Source organism: Bactrocera dorsalis, chromosome 3, assembly GCF_023373825.1.
Source record: "Bactrocera dorsalis isolate Fly_Bdor chromosome 3, ASM2337382v1, whole genome shotgun sequence".
Lineage (NCBI taxonomy): Eukaryota > Metazoa > Arthropoda > Insecta > Diptera > Tephritidae > Bactrocera > Bactrocera dorsalis.
Window position 1 is genome coordinate 51000824 of NC_064305.1, and position 24932 is coordinate 51025755.

The window sequence follows — 24932 nt, forward strand, 5'->3', positions numbered from 1 at the left end:
TCAGTAGTTTTCAACAGTACTGTTATATAGGGAGTTAGTCGGCAGAAGTTCTTTAATATTTGCGCTGAGCAAATTTGGTTGTTGTAGCTTAAGCCGTTTAGAAGATATGCACATTCAACTTATTAGAGGACGGGGCCACGCCCACTTTTTCAAATTATTTTCCACAAGTTCCCCTTGGGATCCCCTATACAAAATTACAATTTTATATCTAAATTAAGTGCTTAGTTATGGCACTTTAAAGGCTTTCGGTTAATGGCGATTTGTGGGAGTGGCAGTGATCCGGTTATACCCATCTACACCCGCGGCCAAGCGTAACTTACCACTTGATTTTTTTCACTATTTTCAATTTTTTCGTTCTTTGGGTAACTTTTTTATGGATTTAATAGAATGCGGGGAATATATAGATATATATATATACATATATATGTATAACGCTGTCAGTTCGACTGGTTGACTTCCTTCTCAGACCTGTCCTTTTCTTTGTCTCCAAGCGGTCCTCCTGATTCTTTTTTTAATAAATTGAGCACCGAGGGATGACTACAGCCGATTCTTCTAGAAATTTGTCTACATGAAACTCCTTCTTCTGGCAAAGTGAAAATAACCACTTTTTCATCGCGAGCAAGTCGCTTGTATTTGGAGCTCATTTTGTATGCTTTCCGACTTAACGATTGATATACGTTTGACACAACTTATTTTTTTTTAATATTTTATATTTGTGTAAGTCAAAGATCACTTCGTTAAAACTTAACGGAAAAATTCCATTACCGCAACAAGTACCGTTACAATGAGTGATAGAACACGTGTTCGCTAGAAATTTTCTTAATGGTAAGTTACGCTTGGCCGCTGGTGTATGTACGCGTAATTTTTTTGTACTAAGAAACCCGCAAGTTTCATCTAGATTTCTCAATTTTTACTCAAGTTAGAGCTTGCTCGGACGGACAGACTGACAGACACCCGGATTTCAACTTTTTTCGTCATCCTGATTATTTATTTATACATTACCCTTTATCTATCTCGCTTAGTTTTAGGTGATACGAACAACCTAAAGGCCGTTAGTGCCTTTAAGATATGTCATCTCAAAGAAAACCCTTCCTAGTAATATTACGTCTGTATGTCAAAAATGGCCGGAATCGGGTCAATTTCCACTTAGACCCCATATCCATATGAGAAAAAACTTGCTTTTTGTTACACCGCATATATTAACCTATATATTAGGCAGAATGAGTGCTAGTCCAACACCCTGCAGTGGCGTCATCAAATAACTTCACTAACTGCAGCAACCACAACCAATACGCCACTAATTAACTCCCAGGATCACCACGAGATACCTGCGACAAAATCGACTGTACAATTTAACTGCAACGGTCTAAACAAACGCTCAGGTCTTCTGAATTTTGCAGGTTTCAGCGTTACAATACTTCGTGGTGAACCACCTGGTGACCTATGCTAACCCTTGCTTTATACATAATTATCTTGATGAAAAAACACTCATTTTTATTTCTGGGAACAATCGTACCTTCGTTAACTTTAACAAAGCTAAATGACTCGGCTTCACAGAATTTACTGAGACCATTCATACGGACGATTCGCGGGACTCTGTACCAATTTTCCAGCCGAAGCAGCTGTTTTAGCAAACGATCGCGATACCAAACGCCATACCGACCCCCCAATAAGGGATCTTAATTTTGAAATTCGGCAAATGTCTAATCAGCAAGAGCGGATAAAACGGGTAGAGTACCTGAAATCTTTTAACCTCTCCAGCAATATGAGGGTTGAAATCCAATTCGATAGCCAAGCGTTCTCGGACCCCAAGAAGTGCGGGAGCTATTTTACATGGCAGTTCACAATGCACCCTTCGATAGACAAGGCCAAACCATGTGTTACTCGATGGCTGCGCAAAATACCAAAAGACTGCAAGCCAATTATGGATGGTCAACCAAATTTGGATGTACCGTTTCTAAGTAACGTAAATGTTAACTTACCTGTATTATTATAAATAAAGTTAAGAACAAGTTTAAGTAATAAATTTTTGACTTCGTAGTAAAGTTAAGTAAGAATTACAGCAGCTTACCGAACTGTGTCAGGTAATGCAATATTAGTCATAAGTGGTAATGCCCCCATTGACCTTCTAGCACGCGAAAGAAAAAAGCTGTGGTGGGTAAGGAAAGGAGATGAAAATAACAAGAGCGCAATTGACCGAATAAGATAGGAGAATGAGAGTCGCGGAAAATGGACGGCCAGACTTATAAGAGATTTAAACTTATGGACAAGTCGCAAATTTAGAGAAGTCGGTTTTTATAGAAAAGTCGATAAACATTTCAATTGTCCAAAGGTATGTTGCGAGTCTTGAGGAAATATCAGTGTCCGTTATAGAGCAGCTATGTACGAATTTTGTTCCATTTATGTATATGTAAAAAATCCTTATCCAGCTTTAAATTAAGGAATCAGTAGGGTAATATTTTTTAATTTTTTTTTTTTGCATTTTCTGTTCCCTTATTCCCTTAGAATTAATGTAGAGACCCATTTTATCATTGGAAGGTTGACTCGACGTTCGGAGCGCTCGGAGTGTACACCTCAAACTTAAACGCGTTTTTCTCAAACACACACTTTTTTAAACTGGCGGATATGATACTGGTCGAACTACTCAACCGAGTTGCTTAATTTTTTTTTAATGTTCATAAAACGCCTGGCTATCCCTATATTTTTTTATAATTTATAGACAATGTTATGACAAAATTTATGTAAAAAAACATGGGGAAAAATTAGAAAAAAATGTTAATTATTTTTTATTTATGAACATTTTTTCATGATTCTAGAAGGGACGATAACCATTCACGTACTTTTTAAGAATAAATTGGGTTTTTGTGTTTCAGCTGATCCAAACATGAGAAATCGTGACCGCCAGTGAAAAAACGCATCTCACTCACCCAGCCATTTCTCCGACAGATGTCATCAAACAATTTGTTTATACACTCCACGATATACATACCTCATGATATGCGAAAAAAAGTTCTATTGTAGAATAAAAATTTCTATGAAAAAAAGTCAAAAAACAGGCCGGTAATCTACTGACCCCTTAATGAAAATATTGTGATGGGACTGTCCCGGAAGAGATCCTTAGATTTTTCTATATTTCGATAGTTTATGAGTTTAAAAAGATCTCCCAAAAAGTTTTTCCAAAATTCAAATTATTTTCAAAATTCCATTACAAAAAAAATTTTTTTTTTCTACAGTTTATCAGAATCCAAAGTTAAAGCTTGATCATTTTTAATCCGCTAATTGGCTTATTATTGCCGATGATAAAGTTGCTAGATCGTACTCAAACAATGGTTTTAAAGTTAATGTTTCTAAATTTTTTGGATATAAATAACTTCGAACAACGTTGTCAAGAGCAACCATGAATATATTTAGGATTTAGAAAGTAGTTATGAATATAAAAGATAATGAAGTATTCGTCATTGTTCTTTATTGGATGACCACAGAGTGTAATGAGGGCGACGAGGACGTAGCCTTTTTTCCCCAAATTCAAAAGGAATACATTTTTTTGGATTCATTAATGGCTATTCCACTTTATTTTTTTTTTTTTTTACAAATGTTTTTAATAATTCAAATAGCAATACAAAAACTTAAACGACTATGTTGTATATTTTTCTTACAGTGTTGACAACATCTCTTTTATCAACTCGATCGATAGCTTCGGTAAAATTTCTGGAATTTATATTTCACAGTTCATGATTATTAAGGAAGCTTAACGCCGCAGTTGAGGTTATGGGGGTGACCAAGTACCCCCATATAATACCTAGTAGATGCCCGATTGTTTACGTCACAAAGCCACAGAACTAAAAAATTTCTCTTCAACAAATGAGAATTTCGTCAGTCTGTTACGTCAATATACACCACTACTATTTTGATACTGCGAAAACTTATAACCTGTGAGAACTTTTTCGGGTTGTCCTCTCAGAAAAAATATCTTTAATTTTTGCTTTTCTCTTGTCGGTGGTTGTAACACTTCTTTCTTGTTTGAAAGAACCACAAATATTATATTATTTTGCTGCTAAGCTTTTATACGATTATTATCTCTCCTTCCTTATGTTTAACAGAAATAATTTTTAAAAAGGCACCTTTTTTGTCAGTCGTCTCGAGTACCAAGCTACTGCGATGGTAACATATCGATTGAATGAGCTACCTGAAATTTGTCTAATTACTGTTTTGTTTGCTCTGGATATTTTGTTTGCTTTATTATAGCATTGGGCTTGTCCGAGTTTCAATCACAATATCTGTGTTGCGCGATTTTTAAAGTATAGTATCACGTTCGATGTGAAATTTGTAGCAACTTTGACAAAAGTATCGCGTTTTAGCTGTCAAAAATTTTACTTTTGTTGTGTTTGCACAACTGATATGGAAAATGAAAGGTGAGCGAAATAGTTATTATAAAATATTTTATATTTAGATTATCATATTACATATGTACTTCAATATAGTATATGTTTCTAATGATATTTGTGTTTATTTTTTATTTCAGACAAATCTGTCCAAAAGTTCATGTCATGTCATCCTTGTATTACCCAGTGTCCATAATGTTATATACATACAAGCTTTGCTCCAATGAGTATTTACCGATCCTTTTTGAAAAAAACGTTCAGTCTTTAATTTATATAAATAATCTTATTAATCAAGATACGAAATTTACATTAAACGTTTCACGGGTAATTTGAAAATGGGTAAAATGAATATCATCTGGATACAATTTAATGCTTTTGAGAAAATAAAATGTTTTCGTCACATTCTCCTTTCACACAATTCCTTCCACATCCAATTTCTTTTCTTTATGCGCCTCAATCTTTGATTTGTCGTTTTCAATAGTAAATTACCCGCTATTTCAAAATTATCCAACAAAATTATTATGAAAAACTCTATTACATATGTATTTTGATTTACGCATTCAACTTCGGCAATCTACGAGTATGCAAAACAAATGCCGATTATCAGAAAAGTATCAACTGTATAGTTGCAACAATGTTGCAAACTTTCATCAGTGCAGCAGTATTCCCGTTTTTATTACGTGCTTCGAACAAGCCCATTCATGTATTCCATTCATTGTATGTTATTAAAGTGTCCATACATGACACACAAGTGCGTTCGATCGGTATGTGTTCGCATGGGGTTTACTCGTGTATGGGCTTGTGCGCGCACCGATCCATGTTCGCGAAAATGTTTGTTTTTTTACGATCGGTGTGCGCACATGTGTGTCGTGTATGGCGTTGTGCGCGCACAAAATCTCATTTCTCTCGAGTCGCCGAACATTGAAGATCGCGGACCATGGCAAGTGTTAAGGAGAGAGCCTGCTTTAGAGGCTTCAAAGATACGAAATCTTTGATATTCTGCCTTTGGGAAGTAATTGCCCGATGCATCTCGCATGTGCATTTTTTGGACGCGGGCAGGATGCAGGTGGCAATTTCTATCGAAAACAAAAAATTCAAAGAGATTCATATTTTTTAATAATTTATCTTCTAGTCAAACTAAGAAAATTTCAAAAAAAAGTGTAAAATTTTAATTTAATAATTTATCTTCTAGTCAAACTAAGAAAATTTCAAAAAAAAGTGTAAAATTTTACAAATTTTTAAAAATAAAAAAAAATGTGGTCTTTGATCAAAAAAATATTATTTTGTGTTGTTTAAAAATATGTTCAAACTTGACTCTTCTTAGTTTTTTGGTTTAAATAGAAGATAAATTAATGCCAAAAATAATAAACTTTGCCCCAATACATTTTAAAGAGATTCGATTGTTGAAGCTTCTAAAGCAGGCTCCTTCCTTAATAAAATTTCGTATCAGAATTTATTGATCTTATAAAAAATGAATTGGCAATTTGGCAAACGAAAAGTGATAAATATAAAAATAAAAGTTGGAATAACTTATTAACTAAAACAAAGAAATAGATAAAAGGGCTACATTAGAAATACATAAATTCAAAGAAATGTTCCGCTTGCCTGTCGCACATGTTAACTGTGTGAAGAACGAACGCAAAATGGATTTGTGTGTCGTGTATGGGCGAAACAAATTCACACAGATCGAATGCACATACGTGTCGTGTATGGGCCCTTATAGCCTTGAGTATAGCGTCAGGAATGGATACGTTATCTCCTTCACATCAAGTACTTTTCCGGCGAAATAGTAGGAGATTTCTCTTGCTCTTGTAAGATTGCAGATTGCAAAAATCCTATACCGAAATATACAAGAGCACGAGAGCACCCATTGCAGAATCTTGAGATATATGAACGGCTGATTCGGTCAATTTATTGTAAATTGTGCTTGGCTATTGCGAATTGGCGCATATTTTTGCGTGTCATTGGACGAAAATAAACATGGGTTTTGGTCTGACATATTTTACAGCCCTTGCTAATATTTTTCTGCGTGTGTTTGTTGTTGTGCCGTTGCATTAGGTGAAAAAATCTGCAATTCGAGCACCGTGCAAGGGTTTTGCAAGAGCAAGAAAATATCCCTAGTGTATTACAAGTCTCAAAAAAGTCTTTTTTACCTCGATCCACGTGGCTCGGCGATACTCATGATTGAAAATCGGGTACTGTAAATCTCCAAAGGAGTCTCCATGGGGGCTATAACACCGGCATTTACATGCAATACGCATTTATTGAACACACACATATTTTCAACAAGTAAGGAAGGGTTAAGTTCGGGTGAAACCGAACATTTTATACAATTGCAACTTTGAGGAATCAATGTAAAACGTCATCCAGAGTATCGGAATCCAATCAATTTTATATACACATATACTTGTATAACACATACACTGGCCAACAAACTACTTTGCAAATGCTAAGCTACTTTTTTGTGCCCTGCAGGACAGGTAAAAAAATATTAAATTGTAATAACATGGAGTCATGTGTAGAAGTTCACGCAAGTGAGGAAAGTTCTCTGATCGCCATTCACTTGGGAGTGGTCAGAAACGATTCTTTTACATATGACTCAAGCAGCTCACGACTTCCGGTCTTTGAGCAAGTATCATCTGGGTAGCCTAAGAACATCCGTTTGAAGGCGAGCTAAAGTGAGAAGGCGAAACATCCCCTGCATAGGGTTGTGCGGTGGGTTTGGGACCCGCCACGTAAAAAAACATCCCCAATGAAAACTAACAACCAGCCTCGGATGAGAGACCCACGTTCGATGACGACCGCGGCAATCGAAATAAGGACTATGATTTGAGGGCATGCACCTGGAATATCCGGTCCCTTAATTGGAAAGGTGCCGCAGCCCAGCTGGTTGATGTCCTCGTGAAAATGAAGGCTGACATCACCGCCGTCCAAGAAATGCGATGTACGGGACAAGGACAGATACTAGTAGGTCCTTGTGGCATTTACTACAGTGGCCATATAAAGGAGTGCAAGTTTGGTGTGGGGTTCGTGGTGGGAGAGAGACTCCGTCGCCGAGTACTATCATTCACTCCGGAAAATGAACGTCTAGCCACAATCCGCATCAAAGTGAGGTACTTCAACATATCGCTTATTTACGCCCACGTCCCGACGGAAGAGAATTAAGATGTGACCAAAGATGCCTTTTATGAGTGCTTGGAGCGCACTAATGGGAGATGCCCCGCCACGATGTAAAAATCGTGCTTGGCGACTTTAACGCCAGGGTGGGCAAAGAAGGTATCTTTGGCACTACGGTCGATAAATTCAACCTCCACGAGGAAACATCCCCAAATGGGTTGAGGCTGATCGACTTCGCCGGGGCCCAAAATATGGTTAACTGTAGTACTAGATTCCTCCATAAGAATATTAATCAAGCTACCTGACTGTCTCCGGATCGAAAAACTACCAACCAGATTGATCATGTTGCAATAGACGGAAGACACGTCTCCAGTGTTTTAGATGTGCGTGCGCTCCAAGGTCCTAACATCGACTCGGAACGCACGCCAACAAACACAAGGAAGGTTCGACGTCGAGAAGCTGCAATCACAACAGACAGCCGAACGATTTTCTACTCGGCTTGCACTCCTGCTCTCTGAGAGCACTCGTCAATAACTCGATATAAGGGACCTATGGAACGGCATTTCAAACTTCTTACGTACAGATGCAACCGAAACCATTGGTTTTCGGAAAGTGCAAAAGAACAGCTGGTACGACGAGGAGTGCCGTGTCGCAGCGGAGAGAAAACAGGCTGCCTACCTCGCAACGTTACGATCGACCACAACAGGGGTGCGGGATGGGATAGATACCGAGAGTTGTAGAGGGAAGCGGGACGCATTTGCAGACAGAAAAAGAAAGAGGCTGAAATGCGTGAGTACGAAGAGCTTGATAAGCTGGCCAATAGCGGTAATGCTCGAAAATTTTACAAAAAAATGCGGCGGCTTACAGAAGGTTTCAAGACCGGAGCATACTCTTGTAGAACCTCCAAAGATGATCTAGTCACCGATGCCCAGAGCATACTTAAATTATGGAAGGAACACTGCGCCAGCCTGCTGAATGGCAGTGAACGCACAATGCCATGAGAAGGCGAACGCGATTCCTCAATCGATGAAGATGGCGCAGACGTTCCATTACCCGGCCATGAAGAAGTTCGAATAGCAATTGCCCGGCTGAAGAACAACAAAGCGGCAGGGGCCGACGGATTGCCGGCCGAGCTATTCAAACACGGCGGCGAAGAACTGATAAGGAGCATGCATCAGCTTCTTTGTAAAATATGGTCAGACGAAAGCATGCCCAACGATTGGAATTTAAGTGTGCTATGCCCAATCCATAAAAAAGGAGACCCCACAATCTGCGCCAACTACCGTGGGATAAGCCTCCTCAACATAGCATACATATAAGGTTCTATCGAGCGTATTGTGTGAAAGATTAAAGCCCACCGCCAACAAACTGATTGGACCTTATCAGTGTGGTGATGATATTGATATCATCGGCCTCAACACCCGCGCCGTTAGTTCTGATTTCTCCAGACTGGGCAAGGAAGCAAAACAAATGGGTCTGGCAGTGAACGAGGGCAAGACGAAATATCTCCTGTCATCAAACAAACAGTCGTCGCACTCGCGAATTGGCTCTCACGTCACTGTTGACAGCCATAACTTTGAAGTTGTAGATAATTTCGTCTATGTGGGAACTAGCGTAAACACCATCAACAATATCAGCTTAGAAATCCAACGCAGGATAACTCTTGCCAACAGGTGCTACTTTGGACTGAGTAGGCAATTGAGAAGTAAAGTCCTCTCGACAAACAAAACCCAAACTCTATAAGTCGCTCATAATTCCCGTCCTGCTATATGGTGCAGAGGCTTGGACGATGTCAACAACGGATGAGTCGACGTTGGGAGTTTTCGAGAGAAAAGTTCTGCGAAAGATTTATGGTCCTTTGCGCGCCGGAGGAAGCAAAGGAAGAGGAAGACCTGCACTCCGTTAGAAGGACCAAGTGGAGAAGGACCTGGCTTCGCTTGGAATATCCAATTGGCGCGACGTAGCGAAAAGAAGAAATGACTGGCGCGCGGTTGTAAACTCGGTTATAATCGCGTAAGCGGTGTCTACGCCAATTAAGAAGAAGAATAACATAACTTACAATTAATACTTAGTGTAGGTTTGGCTAATAAAGCGAAATAGATTCAAGGGTTTATTATATAAAGGTCGGGCCTTCCAACTGACTAAATAACAATTATATTAACAATTTTTTCCTAGCTTTAGTTTTGCAAAAGTATCAATGACTTCGTTTAAATCAAGGCTTGATGTCGTTTTTTTCAGTTGCTATTAGCGATAAATGTCGGAGTCGAGTTTGGTCCAAATTATTTCTTAAATAATTTTTTATTATTTTTAGTTTGCTAAATGACCTTTCAGCTAGTGTAGAAGTGACAAAGAATAAGGACATTACTGTAAATACTTTCAATAGGTCGGATTCTAGTACCCCATATTTGCTCATTATTTCCTTACATAATTGGTGAACAGTCCATGCTTAAGTTATTTGAAGTAAAACCATGAGGTAAATAGGATTGAAATGAACAACTAGGGCTTGTTATATCTGAATAATTTCTTTGGAATTCGTCACGCTTTTGTAGTAAAGTTGCTTCATACCAATAAAACGTTGAGATATTACTGTGTAATTTTTAAATATTTTTTCTCGTCGGTGATAAGCAGCTAATTCATCAAAATGTTTTTTAATAGGCTGCATTGCTTATTTCTAAGTTTTTTAGCATTTAATTTTGTTTATAATTATTAACTATTTAATATTAGAACTTTTCCTTACTGACTTAAGGCACTCGAACAACTGTGTTTTTTAATTTTTTCTGCTAAATGCTTCCAATCTCGAAAGGAGAGAGAAACACAATGATACACTACAAGTGTCGTTGGGGAATTCCCGGAAAAAAGTATCACCCTTTGTGTTACCACATTTAATTACAGAGACCATGAAGGATTTTCTGCCCGTGAACCTGAATTAATGTACCTACTGCAGATTACTTGAATTTTTTCGCGATATTTCGCGTTATACAATGAGATCTGTACATTTGAAGTATAATAAATCCGTCAAAATGACAACACTGCCAACCTGTAGAAAGAATTTAGGGGAATTCCCTAGGCATTTCTCTCAACTGAGTTGTCATGATTAAAGTTGGGTTACAGCCTGTCCTTTTTATTTTGAGAATGGGAGAAATTTCAAAGAGTTCTGTTCAATCAAGATTTTTGGTAAGGATTTCAGGGCCCCTGAGCTTGAGAGCATCGGGGCAGTGCCCCGCCTAGCCTAGGTAGTACGGATCCGGTTTTATTTTTTAATTATTATCATGTCACATACTAACAAAATGTTCCCTGGGTTCCTTTAAGGTACCTCACAGACAATCACCACTCGCATGGAGAAAAGGCTGCCGGATTTTCTAAAATCCTGATATTAGTTTTATGGGGTTAGGTCAATATTTCGCCCGATTTTATTTATTTTAGATACAAAGATACACTGTTATGACCAATATATGCAGTATACAGTCACCCGGAAGTTCTCAAATCTTTATATTAGGTATGTGGGGACTCAGAGAAGTATTGACTCGATTCAACCGATTTTAGATACACGGAGCTACTATTGTTAGAAAAGAATTCTGTCTGAATTTAAATTGTAAATGCCACACATTTACCGATACCTTCCATCAAAAGTCAAGTACATGTACATATATACTGCGGTCTACATATTCGGTACCTAGGGGCTTGAACAGAGTCACTTGCATTTTAGCAAGTTGTGGTGATAATGTGGCATAAGGATATATTAGTGCATTGGTGCATTTTATCCCGTTATATAAATTACTTCTTGATTTGTGTACTTACTGTAAGTGAAAGAATCAGTTCAGAATCAGAATCAGTAGTCCGATTTCGGTCATTCGCACTGTCACATTGGAATTTGAAAATAATGGACGTACTAATTTAACTAACAAGTGGCGGGTGCCCTGCATATCGTTAAATGTTCACACCAGCTCCCATAAAGCGCTCTCATACTATCTCGGAGGTAAAATTTAATGTCTGGCATATTTAGTTATAGATTTAGCGGTTTAGGAGATATGTGTATTAAACTCCCGCATAGCAAGTTTCATTAAGGGGGGAGCCTGCTTTAGAAGCTGAAAAAATGGATTATTTTTTTTTGCTTAAATCTCTTTAAAAAATATCTAAGAATATGTCCCCAAAGTTATAAATGGAAATTCGAAATATTTTTTTTGAAGCTAGAAGGAAAATAGTGACCGAGCTTCTAGTAGATATATGAGCGATTGAGCAGAAAGCGAAAATTTTGACGGGCCATTTCTCGGTTTTTAATTTTTACGACTTTACTGAATTAGCGGGCGAAATCGAAAAAAAAGTAAATGTCCTATCGAAACGAATCAAAATGCGTTGTATTTGGAATTAAATTTTTTTCTAGGTAAACGTAAAATACCTTAAGAAAGTTAATACTATGTTCGGACCGACATTGAAAACATGTTTTTCGCACGAAAACTTGTGTTTTCGGCCATGTAAAATCTGTCAAACGAAAACACAGTTTTCGCTGAAAACTACTTGAAACTTACATTCCACTCATTATAATCGGTGCCTGCTCTAATTGAATCGATTTTTTTGGAAGACATATTTTGCCGGCCCTAAATTGTCACTTGATATTTGTTTACATTCCATATACAAATACAGCTGCTTACTGTTAAGGGGATTCTCTTGTTCTTGCAAAACCCTTTCGCGGTGCACCAATTGCAGAATTTTCTTCTTGGTGCAACGGCACAACAAACACGCAAAAATTTATTTGCAATGGCTGTAAAATATGTCAGACCAAAACCCATGTTTATTTTCGTGCCGTCATAAATCACTAGATTCTGCAATGGGTGCTCCCTTGGCCTTGCATATTTCGGTATAGGATTTTTGCATTTTGTGTCATCTTGCAAGAGCAAGAGAATCCCCGTATTGATAGTTGTCAGTGAAAACTCATCGAAAACACACATTGTCGGTCCGAACGACTTACATTCCACAACATACAAATGTGTTTTCAAAATGTTATCAATGTCGGTCCGAACATAGTATAACATTAATCCGGTTTTTAAACGAATTAAAGTAAATTTTTTTTCAATGCATTTTTTTTTAATCTGCGAAAAATTGTTGAATTTTTCACTTTTTGTTGAACTTTCTAGGTTCACCTAAGAATTACACTATTGAAAATTAAAAATTTCTTTTGTTTTTTTTGTTTAAAATGAAAATTGCGACCTGCATCTTGCCCGCCACACAAAAATTGCACACTCGAGGCCCCTCCATAAATTTCTTCAAATATGAAGAATATCTAATGTATAATAATAAAAAATTTGAGAAGACTCTTCAAATATATAAGAATAAATCCTAAAAGTTCAATTTCAATCAGACATTTCTTTCCTTTCCAAAAAAATCCTTGAAAATATAGATTTTTTGAAGCCTCTAAAGCAGGCTCCCCCCTTAAGGTATCTCAGTTTTTACTCAAGTTATAGCTTGAACGGTACGATAGATAGACAATCTCCCGAATTTCAACTTTTCTCGTCATCCTGATCATACTTATTTTTAGGTGATACGTACAACCGTTAGGTGAACAAAACTGTTTCTAAAGTATAAAAATGCACTTAGAACAGCGTTGTCCACGGCCTATGCGCACGATAGCGCACGGACAGTGCCAGACACCTCACACCAACATGTCGCGACAAGTGTCTGTGAAAGCACGATTGTGCTACTGTATTCAACTTCGTAGGCAAGCAAAGAAGAATTTTGCGATCAGTTGGCGCTAGAATAACCAACACAAGCATAACGTGCACACAGTCACGTTGGACAACACTGACTTAGAATGTAAACTAAATGAGTATGTATGTATATACAAAAATATATTTGAAAAGAAACTGATATGTATCACTATCACATAAAATAGATAACAGAAATACACACGTGTATTGAGTTGCATACTTAAAAACAACTCATATCATGGGGCATTACATTCAAACATACACACATACACAGATACATTTATTAAAACTAGGGTCGCCAGTGGGACCAATATATGTAATAAATTATCTTTTATTAACAATGTTAATAGTATTTAAATTTTATTGAAGAATTCCAAGCAATGCACATTTGAACGAACTTCGCAAAGGAACCGAATTATAATCAACATAACCATTAACTTTAATTAAATTTAAATTTGTAGTACTAATTAAGATTATTAATTAATTAGACAGCGTAATTGCAAAATGCAAAGATTCAATTTTATTTACAGTTATGGTAAGGTTGCTATGCGGAGGCTGAAGTTAATTCTCCCCTTCCTAAAATGGATCGTCTCCGATTCACTATTATTTTCAGTTAATTTATATATTTGATCCAAAAGAGTATTTTAAGTGATTTCTTGAAATTGCGTATTTTCGATTGGCTTGGGAATTTTGCGAGATTTTTTTAATTTTGGTATTAAATAAGTTATGAAAAGTATTCCCAAGATTAAAATTATGTACCATAAAATTGAATGGACTGTGATGTTCTTGTTTCAAAATTATTTATATGGTTATTTTTAAGATAATTCCAAATTTTTATTTCAATGTTTTCATAAGTTTGATTATTTATGACAGTATAATTTTCAAATGTTATTAAATATGTTCCATTCAATGTTTGATTGTCTACAGTATTTTTTCCTGAAACTAATATCGCTCCTGGTTTAATTTCTTCAATTTGCAAGTTTTTTTTTAATTTATTACATTTTCCTTGTTTTTTATTTAAAATTTCTGACAAACATGTGCCTTTTTTATTTAGTTTACAATAGCTATGGCTCTTACATCATAGTACTTACATGTTATACTATGTTCGGACTAACATTGAAAACATGTTTTCGTGGGAAAAACTGGTTTTCATACAAATGTGTTTTCAAAATGTATTCAATGTCGGTCCGAACATAGTATTAGTCCTATTTTAGGGATTTTATATAAATTATAATTATGTCTTCTTTTTGGGCTATTTTCAATTTAGAAATGTCCATTAATAGCGGGATTCTGTAACCAGTCTCTAGTCTCTATTTGAGACATTTTGAGGCAAAGTCTCAATTTGAGACTAGTTACTATTCACTAAACAGTCTCTAGCGTTAGTCTCAAAATATTGAGACTTGGTAGTTATCAGGTCACAAAACTAAAAAGAGCTCTTCTCTGCCATTTTGAATATACTGAATAGAGATCATCATAGATATTAATCGATTGTCGTTTCTTTATATTTTGTAAGCAACTCAAACACGAAAAGATGAAAAATAAATCAATTTTACATAAATTTCGTAAATATTATGGAACAAAGTCAACATATATTTTTATTTTTATTGATAATTATGTTTTTTGACTATGTTATAGAAAATTTAATATTTGGTATCGACATATTTATTTTCATTCAAGTGTAAAAATATCTCTGAATAATGAAATGTAATAGATTTTGTGAGTGTCACTTACAGAATAGCAAAATCATCTCAAGTCTCAAAAATTGTCTCTAACTCAAAATCTCAAATTTAGAGACTTGAGACTGTCTCACGTTACAGAATCGCACGGTAAATCTGTTATAGTCATTACACCGTGTTGGAAATATGTTATATCTTTTAGTTCATCAAAATGTAAAATTGTTGGTTTTAAAATTCCAATTTTACCAAAAGTTATTGCATTTATTAAATTTTGCAGTTGATGATTTCGTTTTCTTTTAATTTTCCTGTTTGCTACCTGTAATATTATTTACTGTGTCAGTTAATTCTGTTATTATTTTAAAAATTTCTGAATTTATTGTATATTGTTTATTGTTATTTATTACTAGTTGGTTTAATTTGTTATTAATTTTTACAGAGTCATCAATTTCTGAAAAAGTAAATAAGTATTCGTTTAGGACTTTATATTATCCTTGAGCACTATTCTATTTCTCTGATTAATTCTAACTTTATTTCCAAAATCCTCTTTTACAACCTGGTTTTTATTTCTTTAGCTTATTTCTTTGTTCTATTACTTTTTCATAAATTATTTCTCTAGGGTGAAATGGAAAGCTTGTATCATTGCCTGAATACATTTGAGCAATTTTTTCTTTTACATGTGTTTGAAGCTCAGTTAATTCTTCGAAATTATTTTCATCGGTAATATTGAAATTATTTATTTTTAAAATATTAGTACTTCTTTTTTTGGAGTATATTTTTTGATTTTATTGTCGGCATCATCTTCGACTAGCGTCCTGGGATTTTCTTGTCCCAAGTAGTTTAAATTTTGTATTTTTATATTTTTATTTGGTTTTTCACCATTCTTTTTTTGTTTTATTTTGCCGGTAAGAACTTCGGCTGGCGTTTTAGAACCTTTTTGTCCCAAAATAAATTTTTTCAATATAAATTTGCCGGTAAAATCTTCGGCTGGCTTTGTAGAACTTGTTTATACCACAATTTTAATATTTCTTTCATTTTTAATATAACCGGTACTTTTCTTGGCTAGTTTTTTGGAAGCTTCTTGTTCCTTAGTTTTGTTTTCAAAATAAGTGTTCTTACTTCTGTTTTCGTTTTCCATGTTCTTCTTTAGGAAATTGTATCCAAAAAGGAGATCCGATTCTAATCCCTCTATTTCATAGAAGATTTCTTCGACTCCAAATATGGTTATTATGTGGCAAAATTTGATAATGGAATAGCCATTCACGGTTTTTACGCGTTTATAAATGGCTAATTCGTTTTTATTATTGTAAACCCCTGACTTAATGTAGCATGAGGTTGCTCCCGTATCGACTAGAGCTTCGAAAATTTTATTTAATTTGAAGTCATGTAGTTTGAGATAGTTCGTCCCTCTACACCTAAAAAATGGCTTTCATTCATATTATTAAATCTTTGACTTTTCTCTTGCGGGCGAAAGCTATGATTACTTTCTCTATGACGCTTTACACCATGTGCTTCCTGATTTTGACTCCTATTAACCTCAAAGTTTGCATTTGTTTAGTTTGGTTTTATATTTTGATTCAAATTGTTATTGACATTAAAATCTCTATTATAAAGTCAGGATACAGATGGATCTATGTATATCCATAGGTGTTGGTTTGGAAAAATTATAATGTATGTTGTTATTTGGAGAGTTGTTCCTTTGAGGAAATCCTAAATTATTGTTTGTATAGATTGGCTTTGACTTGTTTCTATCATACACGAAATTTTGTGCAAACCGGACTCTTTGGTTATTCGATTCTAGTTCCTAAGCTTTTGCTAAAGCATCAGGTAAATCTTGTGGGTTTAGAGAAAATATTATGTCTCTTAGTGGGGCATTTAGTCCTGTTATAAAAATTCGTAAGGCATGTTCCCTATTCCTTTGTTAGGTCTGCGTTATTTCCGTGTGTCATGATTGTTTTATTTATTAATAGGGTAAATTTTTTGTTGACGAGGTTGTAATATTCTATATCCTACAATGCACCCTGCCTTAAGATGCTTAGTTCTTGTTCGATTATATGTATAGGACGTTTGTCCGCATATGTAAAGTCTAAACGAGATAGAATTGCATCGAAATTGAGTACTGTTCCATGGTTTGTTAATGCATCGTTTGCATCATGCGTTATTTTATTTCGAAGTATTGTGAGTGCAGCAAAGTATTTTCTACTGCCCTTCACGTATAGGCTCATAGCGTTAAACGTATAGTTCATCCTACCAGTAAATTCAGGTACGGATTTAACTACGTCTAACGATTCTTAACATGCTATATTATCTTCTATTGTTTGTGTTAGAAAATCGGTTGCACTATTAGTATTAACTACTATTTGTCAGCGTAATTGCTCTACTTTCTCACGTAAAGCTATATTGCTGTCAGCAATAAGGCGAGTTATTAGGTCTACGGTCAAAGCGTCACCGTTAGCCATTTTGTCTAATTTTTAGTTTCTGATTTTTTTTGTTTGATTATGTAACTTATTGGTTGTACAAACCATTAGTTATAGTCTCTAGTTTTTTTTTTGTTTTTTAAATTTAGGACATTCCCTAGTATCATATCGCCCTTACAAAAGTCGCAATCTGACAATTTCTTATATTTAATAGTTGGGCTATTTCCCATTTCTAATATAACAATAGTTAATTTTAAATTCAACTTACAAATATATTCTGTCGCTGTCTCTGTTATAATTTCCGCTGCCGCTGTTGCCACCTAGTCGCAATATAACAATTTAAATATATTTTGTTGCTGTCTCTGTTGATATTGTTGTCCTTTTATAAATGCTGCTGCCGCTGTTACCACCTCCGCTGGTGATGCAATTGTTGCCGCTGCTGTTGTTACCGCTGTTGTTTTATAAAATATTTGTATGTTTGTGATTTAAGTCACTCTTTCTGTTTTTGTATTTTATTGATTAATTATGTTTTAATAAATTATTTTAATTATTGGTTTTTAAATCAATTATTTAAATTAATTTCTTCTTTTTGTTATAATTTTAATATTTTTTTTAGTGAAAAGTTTTCACTTAGGTACTGCTACTTTTCATTAAACTATATCTTTATAGAAGATTTTTTTTTTAATTATTTTTAATTATTTCTTTATTCTTCACTATAGTAGGCACTTTTTATTTGTGTTAAACTATTTCTTTATAAGAGAATTTTTTATATAATTTTTACTTCACTTTTTACTTTTCTTCACTTTAGTAGGCACTATTGACTTCGTACGCCACGTTGGGCGCCAATCAATTCCCGCGACGAGGGAATTTTAAAAAAATATATATTTTATATCCGCGAACGCGCGGGTGAAATAAGAACACGTGTGGTTCCCGTGGATTGCCAGATACAAATCAAATCTTTATTTCTGAAATACTAATATATATACATTTTGGTCTTATTTACTTAAAGTTAAAGCTAAAGCTGAAGTGTAAGCATCATGATTAAATCCAGAACAATGAGTTAATTACAATATTAGCTGTTACAGCATATTCCAACAGAACATTAAGCGTTCTGTTTTCTTTACAATTGTTATTGTTATGCCTTCTTGTGAGGGCGAGCGATATTGTTTTGATAAGAATGGATTATTGGATTCAGAACAGAAAAAGCATATCGAATTCATTATTCGAATAATCAAAAACGTTAAATAAGATTATTACTTAATGAGACAGTATAATTGCAAAATGCAAAGATTTAATTTTATTTACAGTTATGGTGAGGTTGCTATGCGGAGGCTGTCGTTAACTTGTGTGAGTTTAACTCGCTTAATGAAAAAGTTCTACTCGATCTTTCGATCTTTTTCATTAACACCCTTAATTCTGTTTTTTAGCTAAGTTATCCCTTTCTTCAATTGTAATTTTATTATATCATAATATTTGTTTCATTATTTTCTATTAGTCTATAAGAATGAATTAATTATAGCCTTAAGTAACTAAATAAATAAAATGTGCTCTTAATCCGTCCTGAACTCGGAAGTCGGTGGAGAAGATGAAAATGTCAAATAATAGCAGTTTTTAGTTCAGACTGCTTGTCTTTTGGCTACATTTTGAGGTAAATGAAATATATGTATGTATGTATATCAATGTGTGAATAAAACGTGAGGAATTCGTTTATTAACCAAAACATACATACATACATAAGCAATGAAAAATTATGTATTTGTACATATGTACATATTTATTACAAAGATAGAAATAATTTCTTGTACTAATTGCTAAAAAACGAAGAAAGCAACGAGTGTTAATAAATATATGGAGGGACGTAAATAAACTTATTCTTTTTTAAGTTTTCATTAATTATTCAATTCAGACCGGCTACGAATCTTATTGTGATGTTATTTCTACGGTTTACATTGCATTTGTGTGTTGCTTTGAATCGGCATTTGCTCTTTTATCATTTTGCGCGTGTTCGTACCCATAAGAATATAACGAATTTGTTATAAAAATTACTTCCAGATCACAACAAACCAATTGAATTCGCATTGAAATTAATGGATATAAAATTGATTGACGCCATTTTTAAAACAAATGTAATAGGAAAAAATTGCAAGCTCATGAATAAATATAATAGAGATATTGTTACTTAAATTTAAACCCATTACATAAGTACTTTTTCTTCTTTTTTACTTGCGGTTATAGCCGAGTTAACAACAGCGCGCCAATCGTATCTTCTTTTCGCTACGTGGCGCTAGTTGGAGATTCCAAGCAAAGCCAGATCCTTCTCCACCTGGTCCTTCCAACGGAGTGATGGTCTTCCTCTTCCTCTGCTTCCCCCGGCGGCAAAGGACCATAAATCTTTCACAGAACTTTTCTCTCGAAAACTCGCAACGTCGACTCATCAGTTGTTGTCATCGTCCATGCCTCTGCACCATATAGCAGGATATCAATAATGAGTGACTTATAGAGTTTGGGTTTTGTTTGTCGAGAGAGGACTTCACTTCTCAATTGCCTACTTAGTCCGAAGTAGCACCTGTTGGCAAGAGATATCCTGCGTTGGATTTCGAGGCTAACGTAGTTGATGCTGGTTCCAATATAGACGAAATTATCTACAACTTCGAAGTTATGACTGTCAGCAGCGACGTAGTTGCTTAGTCGCGAGTGTGACGACTGTTTGTTTGATGACTGGCAATATTTCGTCTTGGCCTCGTTCAACACCAGACCCATTTATTTCACATAAGCACATAGTGCTGAACTCATAATTTATATGTAGATGGCATATGGGACATTGTCACATTGACAGTGTTAAGCGTTGATGAAAATGAGGTATCATTTGAGGTCTATTACCCAATCCTTACCCCAGTGGCGGGTCCAGAGGGGAAATGGGGGAAATTTCACCCAATTGGAGTTAAGTAGTAAAACCTTCTCCACAATATGAGTTTTCGGGCGACCATGGTTTAACAGAGCATGTTCGGCAAGTTTCAGAGAAATAATCTTAAAACATATTCAGCTTGTTGATCACAGAAGACATAGTTAATGATTTGGTATTTCAAGGACGATGGTCGAAGACGATGTGTTTTGTGCAGTACATCCCAAAATCAAGTAAGAACGGATTGCATATGCGGAACATGCAATATTCCATTATGTCTATCGAAAAATAAAACTTGCTTCCAAGAGTATCATAGAACTGACAGCAGCGACAGTGGTCTATAATTTGGACCACACGAATTTTCTGAATTTACACGACTTTTCTAAATTAATTTTTACGTTTTATGTATTAAATAAAATTCTTTTCGCAAAAGGGGTTATTATAAGGATTATTTCTGAAATCTTTGTGCCTCAAAAAGTTGAAGTATGTTACCTTAAGACCAAATTGCCCAAATGCAAGTGACTCTGTTCAAACCGAATATGTGGACCCCAGTATCTATGACTTTCGACTGAAAATATCGTTCAATGAATGGGATATACAATTGAAATTCAGAGAGAATTCTTTCCTGACAATAGTTGCTCTGTGTATTAAAAATGGGTTGAATCGGGTTCATACTTCCGTGAACCCCCATATAACTAATATATATGTATGTATATTTCCGAACTTCTTGGTGACTTTATACTGCATATATCGGCCAATATTTGAGTTTTCTCAATGAAAATTACAATATCTTTGTGCCTAAAATAGATAAAATTGGGCGAAAGCTTAACCTAGCCCCCATATAACTAATATCAGGATTTTGAACATCCGGCTGACCTTACATCTTAAGGTATATCCTTGGCTTTTATTCCTGCAAGTTGCAGAGTATAAAATGTAATGTAAAAGCATGAAATTTTCGCGTATTTGTCGGAAAAAGGTTTTTTAAAGCTTTAAACATTTTTTGATGATCCAAATAAACATGAGTGCCAACCAATGGTGGGAGGTCGGCAGCGACATGTTCTAATAGTAAATTATGAGCTATTGAAAATAACCAATTTTTGACAATTTTTTATTAATGTCTAGCTGACACCGCAGAAGTTTTCCTGCGCGAAGTTATGTGTTTTGAAATAAGGAAAAGTTAGTTATTTGTTTTGAAAATCATTCATTTGCAATTTTTTTAATGTGGCGCAGCTTGATAAAGAATATTTTATGGTTTCTAGATTTATGCTACACACTTTCGGATAAACAATTGTGATGAGTTCATCTTTCCTTGAAGTGAATTGACAAAAGGCAGCTGGGATTGATATCAAACCACTGGAAGTATCATCCGAAATTTTCCCATTTCCAGTTCTTAGAGAATACGATGTAAAATGTCTTCGGCAATATCATTTTTGTCCGTATCCCATAATTGACGCGGATTTGAAGGCTGATATGTCGAAATGATCATCGCGAAAAGTATACGAACTTCAGTGGCATCGAATCGTCCATAGTTTGATTCTAGTGATTATCATGTTCCAGCAATTGTAATTGCAGGCATGCTTCTCAAAAAGTTGCACACACCGTACTATTCACAATACGCAATGACTCAAAGAAAGCTGCACCACGTACATTAATCAATAGCTACCGAAGGTAGAAGCAATCGTCGTTTTTCGGGTGGATCGTGTAAATTAGTTCTAATGCATTAGTTGAAAATACACCTGGATGTCCATCTACTGCTTGGCTTTGCTTTCTGCGTAGCCAATTCCATGTATAATATCAAGGCATTTCCGAATAGAGCAATTAGGGTATTCACAAGGTGTCATAGTGTGTCATATCGTCATATTGTCATATTTTTTTATGACTGATACAACACTGCGTGGTATGTTTCTTGAGTTCGCTATACTATCAGCTGTATTTGTTTACTTTCTTATTATTGGCGTTTAAGTGTTTGAAATTAATAAATTTAATAAATTTCTTTATTAATATGGAAGGAAACCACGATATTCAGGTAAATTAAGTTGAATATAAGTGAAATATGAAAATATTTTGAAGTTTATGTGGTTACAAATGATTTTATTTAAAAATTTAAAAAAAAACAAAACAAAGTCAAATAATTTTTTTTAAAAGAAACCAACGGCTCAAAGCTTTTGTAGTTGTTTCATCGAAGACACGCAGCTGACGGTAGGATGAAAAGTGGTGCGCCCAAAAGTATGCAATATGCAATCAACTGATTAAGTGTAGAAATATGACAAAATATGACATACAACAGTTAAGGGTGCTCACAAGTGTCGCATTTTTTAAGAATATTAAAATATGACATAACACATACAACAAAGCTTGTGAATTGCCTAAATGTTCTCGCAAACAGATCTGCAAGTTGAGAAAAAACTCGTCAATGTTAATTTTGTTGTTGGTGGTGTTTCCGTTGGCTGTACTGAATTCTCTGGGTTGAAATACACACTTTGGACTTATCCTTCATGAATTGTAAAAGTAAATATCTTACAAAGCGCTTCATTGCAGCTCATAGGTATTTGATAGATTTCACCAAACTGAAATACTTAACATTGATATGAGTTTTGAGTGTGAATTAGACAATAATGGCAAATATGGTACGATTCACTCCTCTAAATTGAATGCTGAATGTTCTGCCATTGTCGTCTAGTGAGCGACGCCGATACAGTGGATATCCATCATTTCCAGTTTGCGTTTCCGAAAGAAAAGCACGTGGATAGTGTTTCGAGCGTTTATTGTCAGGCATACAAACCAAAGTGGGATTTTGGTGTCCGCAAGGTCCATTAATCATATTGGTTTTCATCACTTCATATAATTCTGGATCAGGAATATCCGCAGAAATGATTTCTTCAATTTGATCTGCTGTTATCTTGTCCACCATCCAAAGAAGAATGTGTATGTGCGGCACAACTTATTTTTGCCACTCTACAAAGTACATCCAGCATCTAACAGCACCATATATATGTACGTTGCTTCAAGATAAAGTCCATCAAACATCTAGCTGTTGTTTGAAAAGGCATGCTGTGACATCGTGACGATCGCTTGCTAATTGGCCGCGATCCATAGTTCCACAAGTATGTCATCACATCCTGCGAGTACTCGTGCATGCGTTTTGGGCTGCCAATGTCTTCGTGGCATTGTAACAAGTTTCAATCTGTAATTGACCACTTTGTATGAAACATACATAAAGTTTTCACTGAATAATTTTCAATAATTTATCTTTTGAATAGCCGAAATAAAGAAAGCAAACGACCGAAATTGAACGATTTAAATATTTTACAAATACATAAATCAATTAGAAAACAAACAAAAAAGTTAAAAAAAAATTGTATGGAAAAGTCACATATTGGAAATTTGCGTTCGTAAGTGTGTTAAAAATCCTCATTGGTTGAGGTCATTTTTCATTTCATGCAACGGTTTAGTCAGACAAACCGCAGTAGCAATAAAGCTCGAATTGACTCTACGTTTTAGTTAGAAAACGTTTGTATGGGAAAAGGATTTAAAAAAAGAATCGGCCAAACTAGTCCAAGCGCTATTGAGTTATGCGCTTGGCAACAAATTTTGCGATTCATTTTTATATTATAGATTTTTTTTAAAGAACAATTTTCATTATTTTCGGCAAATTCTAGTGCCACGGATGTATAAATTTCTGAAGAACTAGTGTAAAAAATGTCATAGGCGATTGCTTAATTTAAGTTTTTAGAACGTATTCTTGAAACATGTACCTATCTAAATATGCAAAAAATTAAAAGCGGTTTTTTTAACTAACAAAGTAGACACTAATTTAATTAGTTTAATTTTATGTACGTTTGTAGTGTAGTGTAGTTATGTATACGACAACGTTCTTGAAGCAAAATAGTAGAAATATTAATTTGCTCGTTATATACTTGTATAACTTCAATTTTCACCTTCTATGGTAGCAGTGCATTTCCCTACTGGGTTTATATGTAAGTATATGAATATGTACATAAGTGCATGTATGAAATGCATTCCCGGCGTTGGCATAACAACCTAATCACATATATGTATATGAATATACATGCACATGGAAAGTAGGTAGAGCAAGTTATTTCGCTGACTAAAACCATTTGGTCAACCATGGCTCTAATTCTCGCTGAATGGGGAGAACAACTTTTGGAAACCATAACTCGTACCATCTTATACCGCATTCAGCGAAGTTAGTACGATTGTTACGATTGCAATTATAGCAAGTGTTATATTTTAGCGCTTCTATTGCTTCCTTGAACGTCAATTGCCGGGAACTTTTTCAATATAATATAAACCATAAGTATAATATATAAAAGTTTGTGAACGTCTCTCAGCACGGGCGCTGCTTTTACTTCTTCGAATTTTACTGATTTCGTTTTAACAATGTCTTCGAGCAAATATAATTGATATTAGATCAAAATTTAAATTAAGCGTGTACGTTCATACATATGTACATACATACATATATTTATGTGAAACAAATGTTCGTAGTTTGGGGTTTCGCTATCAATTTGTGAGCAATATTCCTTTATTCGCTGAGCTAATGAGAAAACGCAGTGCAGAACCAACTGTGAGTGCTCAGTTGTAGGTGTGTGAGTATCAGTCATGATTTTGTGGCTGTGAGCATTCCCATACTAGCGTTTCTGTTGGCAAGTGAGCTTGCTAATGTATTTGCGATATCAACGGCAGTAACCATAATGACAATAAGATCAGAACAAAAC

The 24932-nt window shown here is 35.1% G+C and overlaps 1 long non-coding RNA gene across 1 annotated transcript; it reads left to right on the forward strand.

The window, feature by feature from the left end:
* The first annotated feature begins 3059 nt into the window (after nt 1-3059).
* On the forward strand, nt 3060-5553 carry LOC125777700 (uncharacterized). The gene is made up of 2 exons (XR_007422360.1): nt 3060-4412; nt 4523-5553. It is a non-coding gene; the product is annotated as an uncharacterized LOC125777700 (long non-coding RNA).
* The last annotated feature ends 19379 nt before the right edge of the window (nt 5554-24932 follow it).